We start from the raw sequence: 9,497 nt of genomic DNA on the forward strand, positions 1-9,497 counted from the left end.
CGCACTTCCCAAAGCACATTGCCCCATAATGTTCCCAAAGAGCCATATATAAAATATGGAAGCAATTAGAACCCTCTAGACACACCTTTGGAAAATCTGTGGTGTGTGGAGCATGGCAATGTCCACCGATAGTGTGACCCAAGTTGGTATAAGACACTATAGGGGGACCTTCTCTTGGCCAAATTGGCCCCCGACAGGCACGGGCCCGCTGCCCGACTGCCTTGTGCACAACTGCACATACGATTGGCCCGATGTCCACCGACATGTCCCGCATCGTCCCGATGAACAGTAATATGACCGTTTTGCCCCTGGACCGCTTCTTTTAGCCCTTTGGGCATGTGGTTCGGGCCTTCCTTCGGATGTCTTTATGCGGGCCGTGACATTATTCTTTGAAACCAGATTGAAATCCTCTATATACTCTCCATTGTCTTTGTGCTTCTAACAATTCATGGCACTGATAGCCACCAACACCGGTGTTGCATCTGCATCTCTCCCTGCCCCTCCCCCAAGCCATTTTCTCTGTCTCTTATTCTCTCCATTTCTCTAAGTTTGGGCGATTTAGAGGAACCCTAGATTTCGTACCAATCTTCTTAGAGGTATGATCTCCACCTTAGATCTTGGGCATTTTCATTCAACTTTGCTTGCTATTTTTATTATTTTTATATTATTATTATTATTGTAATTAGGTTTTTCTTTGAAGTAAATTTGTTTTGCTAATTTTGCTAATTTGTTAATGTCTTGATTGCTAATTTGTTAATGTCCTGATTTTTATACTGTGAAAGTCTTTGATTTGGATGGTAATGGAATTCCTGAAAGATTGGAAAGCTGTTGCCATTTTGAGTAAATTATGATTGGTTTTAGCACTAATTTGAGGCTTAATCAGGCATATTAGTTCCATCTTATATTTTCTGTTGGTTTTCAGTGTTCTGATTATCTGGCTTCCGATAAGGTAAATGACATGATCCAGGGACTGGTTTACATGTTTTTGACTTTATTAAATTTGTTTATTATCTTCTGATTGGGCATATTCAGTAGAAGTTTAAGAAGTGCCATTTCAGAGCTCAATCAAGTTTCACTCTTGTTTTCTGCTTTTCAGGCAGCAGGGTGGAATTATAGTTGCAGGACCTGGTAAAACAAACATATCATACATCTACAGGGTTAGTGCCTATCCTTTGTTGTTCTCTCCCATTAAGGCGAAGAGGCTAAGTTTATAATTTATTTTCACTCTTGTGATAGTTCTTATGGGAATTGCTTTATATTGTCTTTTCTCATAAAACACACCATTCTTTGATAACATTATAGGTGAGAAATTTAGGTTCTCAAATACGATTGCTTTGTCAAAAATCTTTCAGGTACGAATTCATCAGGATTGGGAATAAAGTATTCGGATATGTAGCAATCTTCAGCTGCCTAACGTGGAACTCCTAGTGGACCAGCAGGGTATAATCGCAGTGTTTCCTTAATCACAGCACTCAGGTACGCCAGTTTCTCAATATCATCAACTTGTACCGATCGATTCTTTCCAATTTTCTGGTCTAGTTCTTCTTGAGCGCTCTCCATTGCATTTCTGTTGTTCATCAAGTTGCATAATGCCCATATTATAGTGATTGCTGTGGTGTGTGAGGCTGCAATAACAATTGCCTGCAATAAGGATAATATGGAGTTTAAAGATATATGTATATATTTTGGTTAATCAAGTCAAGTCTTTCTTACAAAAAATGATATTTGTTACTGTAATTGTTGCTTTGATTATGGTTTCTTGTTTAACCCCCAAGGAATCATCATCCTCGATCACAGATAGCATAACATCGATGAAGTCTTTTCTATCTTCATTTTCATTTTCATTTTTCTTCAACTTATGCTCTTCTATCCAACTCTCTACTATTGAATCCACTTCCTCTGTTACTCGCTTCATTCTCTTCACCACTCCTTTGACATCCAACCATCCAATAAACGGAATTAAATCCCCAGGAACAAACACAGTCTCTCATAATGTGTTGATAAAAAGTAGTAATAGTAAATGGAATCAAAGAACAGAATTATCAAATAAACCAATAATCCTTTGTTGTTACATATCAATCGTTCTTGTGAGTTATTTACTGAGATTTTTCAACCTTCTGTTAGGAAACTGGTTCTGTATCCTAATGGAAATTTGAAAGCAAATGGGGAAGGACACATTTCTCTTTATTTGGCATCAGATGCAAAAGCAATTTCCACTGGCTGCCATGTCAACGTGCTTTTCAGTTTTTCATTTACGACCATATTCGAGATAAGTACTTAAAAATCCAAGGTTGGTTTTAATTAAATGTAATCTTAATGGTTACCTTCTTTTTATCTTGATTTTATTTATTTAATTAATTACTTAATTAATGTTATGCAATGTTTTAAGGACTAAACATGGTTTTGATCAACTCCTTCCCCTTGCGGAGTTCAATGATCAAACCAATGGATATGTGGTTGATGATTGCTGCGTTTTTGGTGCGGATGTTCATGTTATTAAAAATAAAGTTAAAGATAATGAGCTTTTTTTTTATAAAGAATCCTCCAAACGGAACCTTTACTTGGAAGGTTGACAAGTTTTCAACATTGGACAATAAACGTCATTACGGTGAAGTATTTAGTGCTGGTGGATGTCAATGGTATGTAGCCTCTAACTTAATTAATCAGGTGATAGAAATTGTGTTGGAATGGAATCTAATGAACGGAATTATCAGGATAAATGGGAAATACATATTGAGCGTAAATGTTAACTAATTTAAATGTTCATGCATATATCATCTAAATTTGGTCATGTTCTTCAAGAATTTATGTATTCAGAATTTATGTCATGTTCTTCAAGAATTTGATCTGAAACTCATGGATTGCTAAAATTATATTTGGATAAACACTTGTTTTTATTAAGTTAATCATTTGTTGTATTCAAATTTTTTATTATTATTATTATTATTATTATTATTATTATTATTATTATTATTATGCAAAGACGTACAATTTGGCATGTGGCATTTTATGCTCTTTTTTGCTATTGATTCTGAAATTGTGATGTTCTTTGCTAGTGCTTCTAAAGCAGTTGACATTCTGAAGGCATATGAAGGGGCATTAGGAGATGGCTATCCTCACCAAAATGCGTTTATACAAGGTATTATTCTAAAGTAGTTGACATCTTAGGCATAACGAATGATGTGAGCATGGAGAAATGCGTTTATACAAGGCATTATTCTAAACTTTAAACATGTAGCTCATTTTCTCTATACATCCTTTCAGTTTTGTATTTTGGATTCTTACATTCTGTTTGTTCGTTTCCTCTATTAGACCTTATCAAAAACTCATATTGACTGGGAAATCTTTATGTGCATGGTGTTTCACATTGGACTTCTTTTATTCATTTCCTCTGCCACAACTTGTCAATTATAGAACATATGATCTTTTTGGCTGTAGCTGCAGCTTACTTAATAGCCTTTGGATTGCGATAAGTTTTGAGTTCTGAGGATAAGTTTTAAGTTTTGAGTCTTGATATATGTATTGCTTGGATCTATACGTGACAGTGTATTGCTTGTGATTTTCTTTTGTGGTCTCGCAGGACTTGCGATCATAAACCAATGGCATGACTTAGAATGATGTATATATTACATCAAGTGCATTTTGATTCAAGTATTCAAAAGGAAGCACAATATTGGCTGCTAGAGGTTGTTATGTTGCATCATTGGCACTCAGAGGCAATGCCATTAGTGTCGAGGTTTCCAATGAGGATAGATGGGACATCGACAACTTAGAAACTAGAGGGAATCCCGTGTTATGTTTTTATTTTGATATTGACATGACATTAGTGAGGGCGAGCCTTGGCGCAATGGTAAACGTTATTGTCGTGTGACCAAGAGGTCACAGGTTCAAGTCTTAGGAGCGGCCTCTTGCCAAATAAATTGGCAGGGGAAGGCTTGCCCCCAGTACACCCTTGTGGTGGGACCCCTCCCCGGACCCTCGCTCAGCGGGGACGCGTAGTGCGACCGGGCCGCCCTTTTATTGAAATGACATTAGTATTGCAATATCGAGGTAGTGATATTGAAATGACATACTCCATTAAATTTAGTTTCTTTTTTTTTTTAATTTTAGAATCATGTATTGAATTTAGTAATATATCGAAAGTTGATTTTTTTTTATATTATATGTTCTTTTTGAATTGATTTGCACATTTAAATTTGATTAATTAATAAATAATTATTGTAGGTAGGAAATTGGAATATAAAAAGTAATATATATACTAAATAATGAATATATTATGTAGGGGCATTTATGTAGGGGTGGTTTTAACCGTCCCTAGAATTAAAAGAGAGATTCTAAAATTATATATAGGGGCAGTTTAAACCGCCTCTATAAATTCGTCGCAAATTTTCGTCGCTATTTTTTACTCTACCCCGTCGATGATGATTTTCATCGCTAATTCGTAGCTCCGATCCCCTTTGGCGACAGATTTGGGGCGGTTTGTAAAACCGCCCCTAGACCTTATAGGGGCGGTTAAAACCGCCCCTACAAGCGAAAAAAACTGCCTCTATCGGCAATTTTTGTTGTAGTGATAAAAAAATGTAAAAAAAATAATTCAAACTGTAAAAAATACAATTTCAAACGAAGATGAAACAAATAACACATTTTTAATTGAATTAGATGTTCATATCTAACTAATTTAGCTGTCAAACGCTTAATAAACCAAAAATGAATTATCAATAGTCTAATAAAAATTAATGTTGAATGACCTAAAAAATAAAAAATCAGTAAACTCAACATAATTTACCTTATTAAACCCATATTTCAAGGTTTTTTAATTAAAACAATATGCATGTGTCACTACAACAAAAATTACCTACGGAGGCAGTTTTTTTTACATGTAGGGACGGTTTAAACCGCCCCTACAAGGTCTAGGGGCGGTTTTACCGACCGCCCCAAATCTGCCGGCAAAGGGGACCGGAGCTACAGAATAGCGACGGAAATTATCACCGACGGGGTAGATAAAATATAGCGACAGATGTGTAGAGGCGGTTTAAACCGCCCCTACTGTCATGCTGGAATACTCCCTTCTCAGCTGTATTAGTGAATTTTGCTTTTTATTTATATTTCAATTGGGTACCTAATACTAATTATGAACCCCTATTAGTGAATTTTGCTTATATTTTTTATATTTCAATTGGGTACCTAATACTGATTATGAACCAACAATTCAAATTTATATTATAGAACTTTCAAATAGAGCGTGTAACATCAAAAATTTTGAATTTTCATACATTGTTAAATTCAATACATTATCCTAAATGGATTCAAAAGAATACAGTACAAATGTCATTTCTAAAATTCCAAAAGAAACTAACTTTTGCAAAAATTCCAAAAGAAACTAACTTTTGCAGCCTAATGCTACCAGCCTTGTCCCTATCCTCAGCATCGACTCCCTAGACTTCACTTCACCCTTCACCCTTCACTTCCAGATATAAAACAGGCAACTGAGGATTTACTAAGGCAAACTGATCCAGATGAGATTATTCCTCAGCATTCCATGAGTAGCTCCAAATCCATTTCCCATAAGACCAAATACCATACATGATTCAATGTGGTTTCCTTCATAAGATTGATTGTACATCGGTTAGAGATAATAAGAAATGATGTTTAACCCGAAGAAGATTGAGAATGGTTTCAAGAGTAACCGACACCTTATTCATAAGATTAACCGACACCTTATTCATAAGATTAAGGGATACAGAACATCAACAGTTTTTACTCAAAAGCATAATGAATTGAATGTCAACCTATTCAGTTATGTAAATCCCTTCTCAAGTTTGGAAGGGGACTTGCTGCGATGCTCTGTCCAGATAGTGGCCACTAGAGCTGCTCTAACCAAAAACCCTGAAGGACTTGCCTTCTACAGAGATTCTGCAATGTAGGGAACAGAAAACAAGTGAGACTTTATTGCATATGATGCCGAAACATCACCCTACGTGTATTTGGAAAATACACAAAAATATATAGCATGAAGACATCGTGCACAAGTCGAGAGCAAAGAGAACATTTTACCAAGAGGTTGATCTTTGGAAACAACATAAGAACAATAGTAATCAAACTAACCCAGTAATATCACCCCATTTGCAACACCTAAATGCAGTAAATAAAACTTCAACTTATAAGTTGTCAGGAACTTGTTTGTAGAGAAGGCAACACTCTGATGTTAGTGAACTCTCAAAAATTATAAACGACAGCTAAGTTGAAAGCATTAATTAGTTCACAGCTTAAAGGTGATAGCTCACATGCATCTTTTGAAAATGAAAAATATAGTCATTGACTCAATTTTGAGCTAAAAGTAGCAAAATTTACCTTAGTTACATTAGGATGATCAAGCTTGTGCCACACAGCAACTTCCTACGTAAAAGCTGCTCTAAGTGAAGCAATTTCAGCATCTGACCTGTGCCCCCTCCTCTCCCTAGTCAAGAAGTTTAACTGAAATTGGTAATCAATTAATTAATGATTAGTTAATTGGCAATTGGCACCCAAAATCCAACATTATTGGATGAGGTGATGAGATGAGGATCCACTTGTTAACTTTATAGATACTATAGGAAAATGAGGAGATATACTGCTGCGACATGCCATATCCGGATCTGCGACATGATGAAATTTTACCTCATTATACTTCATAAGTTTGGTAGCAATAATTGTTGTTTCAAGCAAACCCGAAGTAATTCTTCTACCAGAATGTCGATATAATTCTCCCTGCTCCAATATGCTCAATTCATCTACTTCTATTGATTGCCTGCTCCAACGTTCTCTAACCACGACGGGGAAAAGAGAGAATTCAATTACTAAAATGTATGATAAAATCATAATATTCCTAGTAAAGCATGCATTACCATTTTTTAACTTCACTTTGAATCATACTATTTTGGAGTGCTTCTTCTCCTTTAGTTTAGTAGGCTTGTTAAATGTGGCATTGTTGAATCATACACAGACAAGTGAATAAACAAATAAAATAACAGAGCAACAATCAATAGAAAGAGTATTCAAGGGAGGACAACGATAATAACTTGAAAAGTATGTGTTAATGATGAATTAATATTGGAATGGTCAACATGTTTACCTTAACAACAAAGAAGTTAATTGCACAACCATAGAATTATTGTTGTAATCTATAGTTGGTAATGCCTAGTATAGATAAAAATATGTAAAGACTCTTGTGCTCATATTTTCTGATATAGAAGCAACCATTATGTATGAACCAAGTGCGGATGCGAAGAAAGAAGTTGAATTCTGCTGCATAAAACCAGCATAAAACAAAGAAAAGAATATGTTGTTGTGCTTGATTATGTTGAACAGGGCTATGCTCAAAGCTGTTGTATTTGACCCATAGCCTTCACTGTACAGGTTTCCATACCCACAAGTTCCTCCTACACACAACAAAGAACCGATTAAGTATCGAAAATAAACTCATCTTCAATTAATAAGACTTGAAATCCACTCTTACCCATTGTAGCAGAAGCATCACTGCCTCCATAGAAGGTAGCATGTGCACTAGACCCCTTATTTCCATACCTAAAAAATTGTTTTGGAGATGGATAGTAGCAGAGTTACTAAATAAATTCCAAGATAAGCCATTTTCCTGCAGAATTTGAGCAAAGAAATCCAATTTCAAAATTTATTAGTATGAGCAAGTGTGGAAGTGATAGTGAAATGTAATGAAAATGTAAGGGGGAAGAAGCAGCATTTATAGATATGCAAAACAAAAGAATATTTGCTAATTAACAAGGATATAAATAAATTATGGTATCTTTTTCCTTGAATTTTATAGAGTTGTCACATTTGCTGCATTCTTGTTAAAGAAATAAAGCAGCAACAAATCAATTAGCCGATGTCCCTTGTATACATTTGATATTTAGCACTAATTATCAAGGAAACTAATTGAATTCAAGCTTTGATCCCAAAAATCATACATACATAGAGGCCAGTAATTGATACTTGAAATGTTTAAGTAGACTATTTCATTTTAATGGCCATTGATGATTTAGTTACTGGCTTAAGAAAAACAATTAGACACTAGAATCTCAAATAGCCATAAAGGAAGATATACTATAATATATAACAACATAAACATTAAACAACAACTTGAAGTGAATATCCAAAAGCATGTTTAAGCACCTGGAATATACAACTCCTGGTTTTGATATCTGAAAAGGAGGAAATTCAATCTTCCTGTCTATTTGTCAACTAAACTGGTTTGACACTGTGCAAAATAAAAAGGAGAGATCGTGATATATAAATGTCAGAAAACCATAATACAATGTGAAAAATAATAATATGAACTCATGGCCAATGGAACCCTAGATTTCTTCCATGCCATATTTCCAGAGATGGAGACCATAGAGCTAAGGATCCAAGCGTCAAACTAAGAAAAGCAAAACTGATAAGGAAGAGGATAGGAGAATGAAAAATTACCAAATGTAAATACAGCAATTTTTTAAGATATTGAAATGAAGAACTCGAAATCCAGCTTACCAGACAGAAAATAGAAGAGGATTCAAGGGAAGATCAGATCGGCGGACATGCAATTAGAACGCTCAAAATCTAGTAGTTGAAGGCCGCGATAGAGTTTTTGAACTGAACCAAAGAGACGATGGATGAAATTATGGAAATGACCAAAAGGTTTTCTCATCTATAAAAATAGATATTTTTGATGGCCCACAAATTCCAGATTAGAGGTTTATTTGGGGCTATTTTCAGATCCGCCTCTATGGGACTTTTATATAAGCCCATTCCGGCGCTTATTAATATAGCCCCTAAAAAAGGGCTGCTAAAGCCCATTATTGTTGTAGTCTGTATAGTATTTGTGAAAAAAAATGATCACAACTTCAATGCAGCCTTGTCCATTTGAAGTTCTTTTGTGCCCAGAACATGAGAATCTGATCTATTTAATTGAACTTTAATATTTTCAGTGAAGTGGAGATTTGACTCTAACATATAAATCAGTTCAAGTAAGATCAATTTTAGCTTTAAAAATGTTGTTTTGAATGTTATTTAACCGTGACATCGAATTTTTTAAACGTTAATTATATCCAAAATATTTAATGTCTTACTAACACGGTTAAAAAAAACTTGTTGAAATACTAAGTGGAGTGATAAATTTTTTGTCCAATTCATACAGTTGTTTCTGAAATTTTTACCCATAATCTAGAATATCACATGAATTAAGGATGCTATTTAGTGAAAGATATTTGTCAACTAAAAGAACGTACTTTTTCTCGAACTAATTTTTCTGAAATGTGTCATCTTGTTAGGTTTTTTTTTCTTGAGTTAATTTTATTTTCTATATGGAGTGCAGCCCCCTCGATGTGTTGTTGGTATTGTTGCTCCTTGCTGATCGTAGAGCACAGACTTAGGGTTAGATTCTTCTCTGTTTTCCTCATGTATTTCTGACTCGATGCAATTTATTTCCGCCATGGTTGATTTTTCTGAATTTTTACGTGTTTCTT

The 9,497-nt window shown here is 34.9% G+C and overlaps 3 long non-coding RNA genes across 9 annotated transcripts; 2 read left to right on the plus strand and 1 right to left on the minus strand.

Annotated features, from left to right (window-relative positions):
* The first annotated feature begins 524 nt into the window (after positions 1-524).
* On the plus strand, positions 525-2,193 carry LOC136222267 (uncharacterized). The gene is made up of 4 exons (XR_010685581.1): positions 525-596; positions 1,097-1,157; positions 1,353-1,476; positions 2,125-2,193. It is a non-coding gene; the product is annotated as an uncharacterized lncRNA (long non-coding RNA).
* Positions 2,194-2,534: 341 nt separating this feature from the next.
* On the plus strand, positions 2,535-3,955 carry LOC136221791 (uncharacterized). Its single transcript, XR_010685309.1, has 3 exons — positions 2,535-2,639; positions 3,057-3,139; positions 3,581-3,955. It is a non-coding gene; the product is annotated as an uncharacterized lncRNA (long non-coding RNA).
* Positions 3,956-5,197: 1,242 nt separating this feature from the next.
* LOC136224102 (uncharacterized) lies at positions 5,198-8,664 on the minus strand. 7 transcript variants are annotated; one of them, XR_010686281.1, is made up of 9 exons: positions 8,524-8,661; positions 8,167-8,251; positions 7,496-7,630; positions 7,112-7,418; positions 6,885-6,948; positions 6,658-6,802; positions 6,352-6,474; positions 5,790-5,913; positions 5,198-5,601 (listed from the first exon to the last, which is right to left on the minus strand). It is a non-coding gene; the product is annotated as an uncharacterized lncRNA (long non-coding RNA). The 7 variants fall into 7 exon arrangements; XR_010686280.1 differs by having other exon boundaries at positions 6,658-6,948; XR_010686282.1 differs by having other exon boundaries at positions 6,658-6,787; positions 6,885-7,418.
* Between the last annotated feature and the right edge of the window lie 833 nt (positions 8,665-9,497).

This window comes from Euphorbia lathyris, chromosome 3 (assembly GCF_963576675.1).
Source record: "Euphorbia lathyris chromosome 3, ddEupLath1.1, whole genome shotgun sequence".
In the NCBI taxonomy this organism is placed as follows: domain Eukaryota; kingdom Viridiplantae; phylum Streptophyta; class Magnoliopsida; order Malpighiales; family Euphorbiaceae; genus Euphorbia; species Euphorbia lathyris.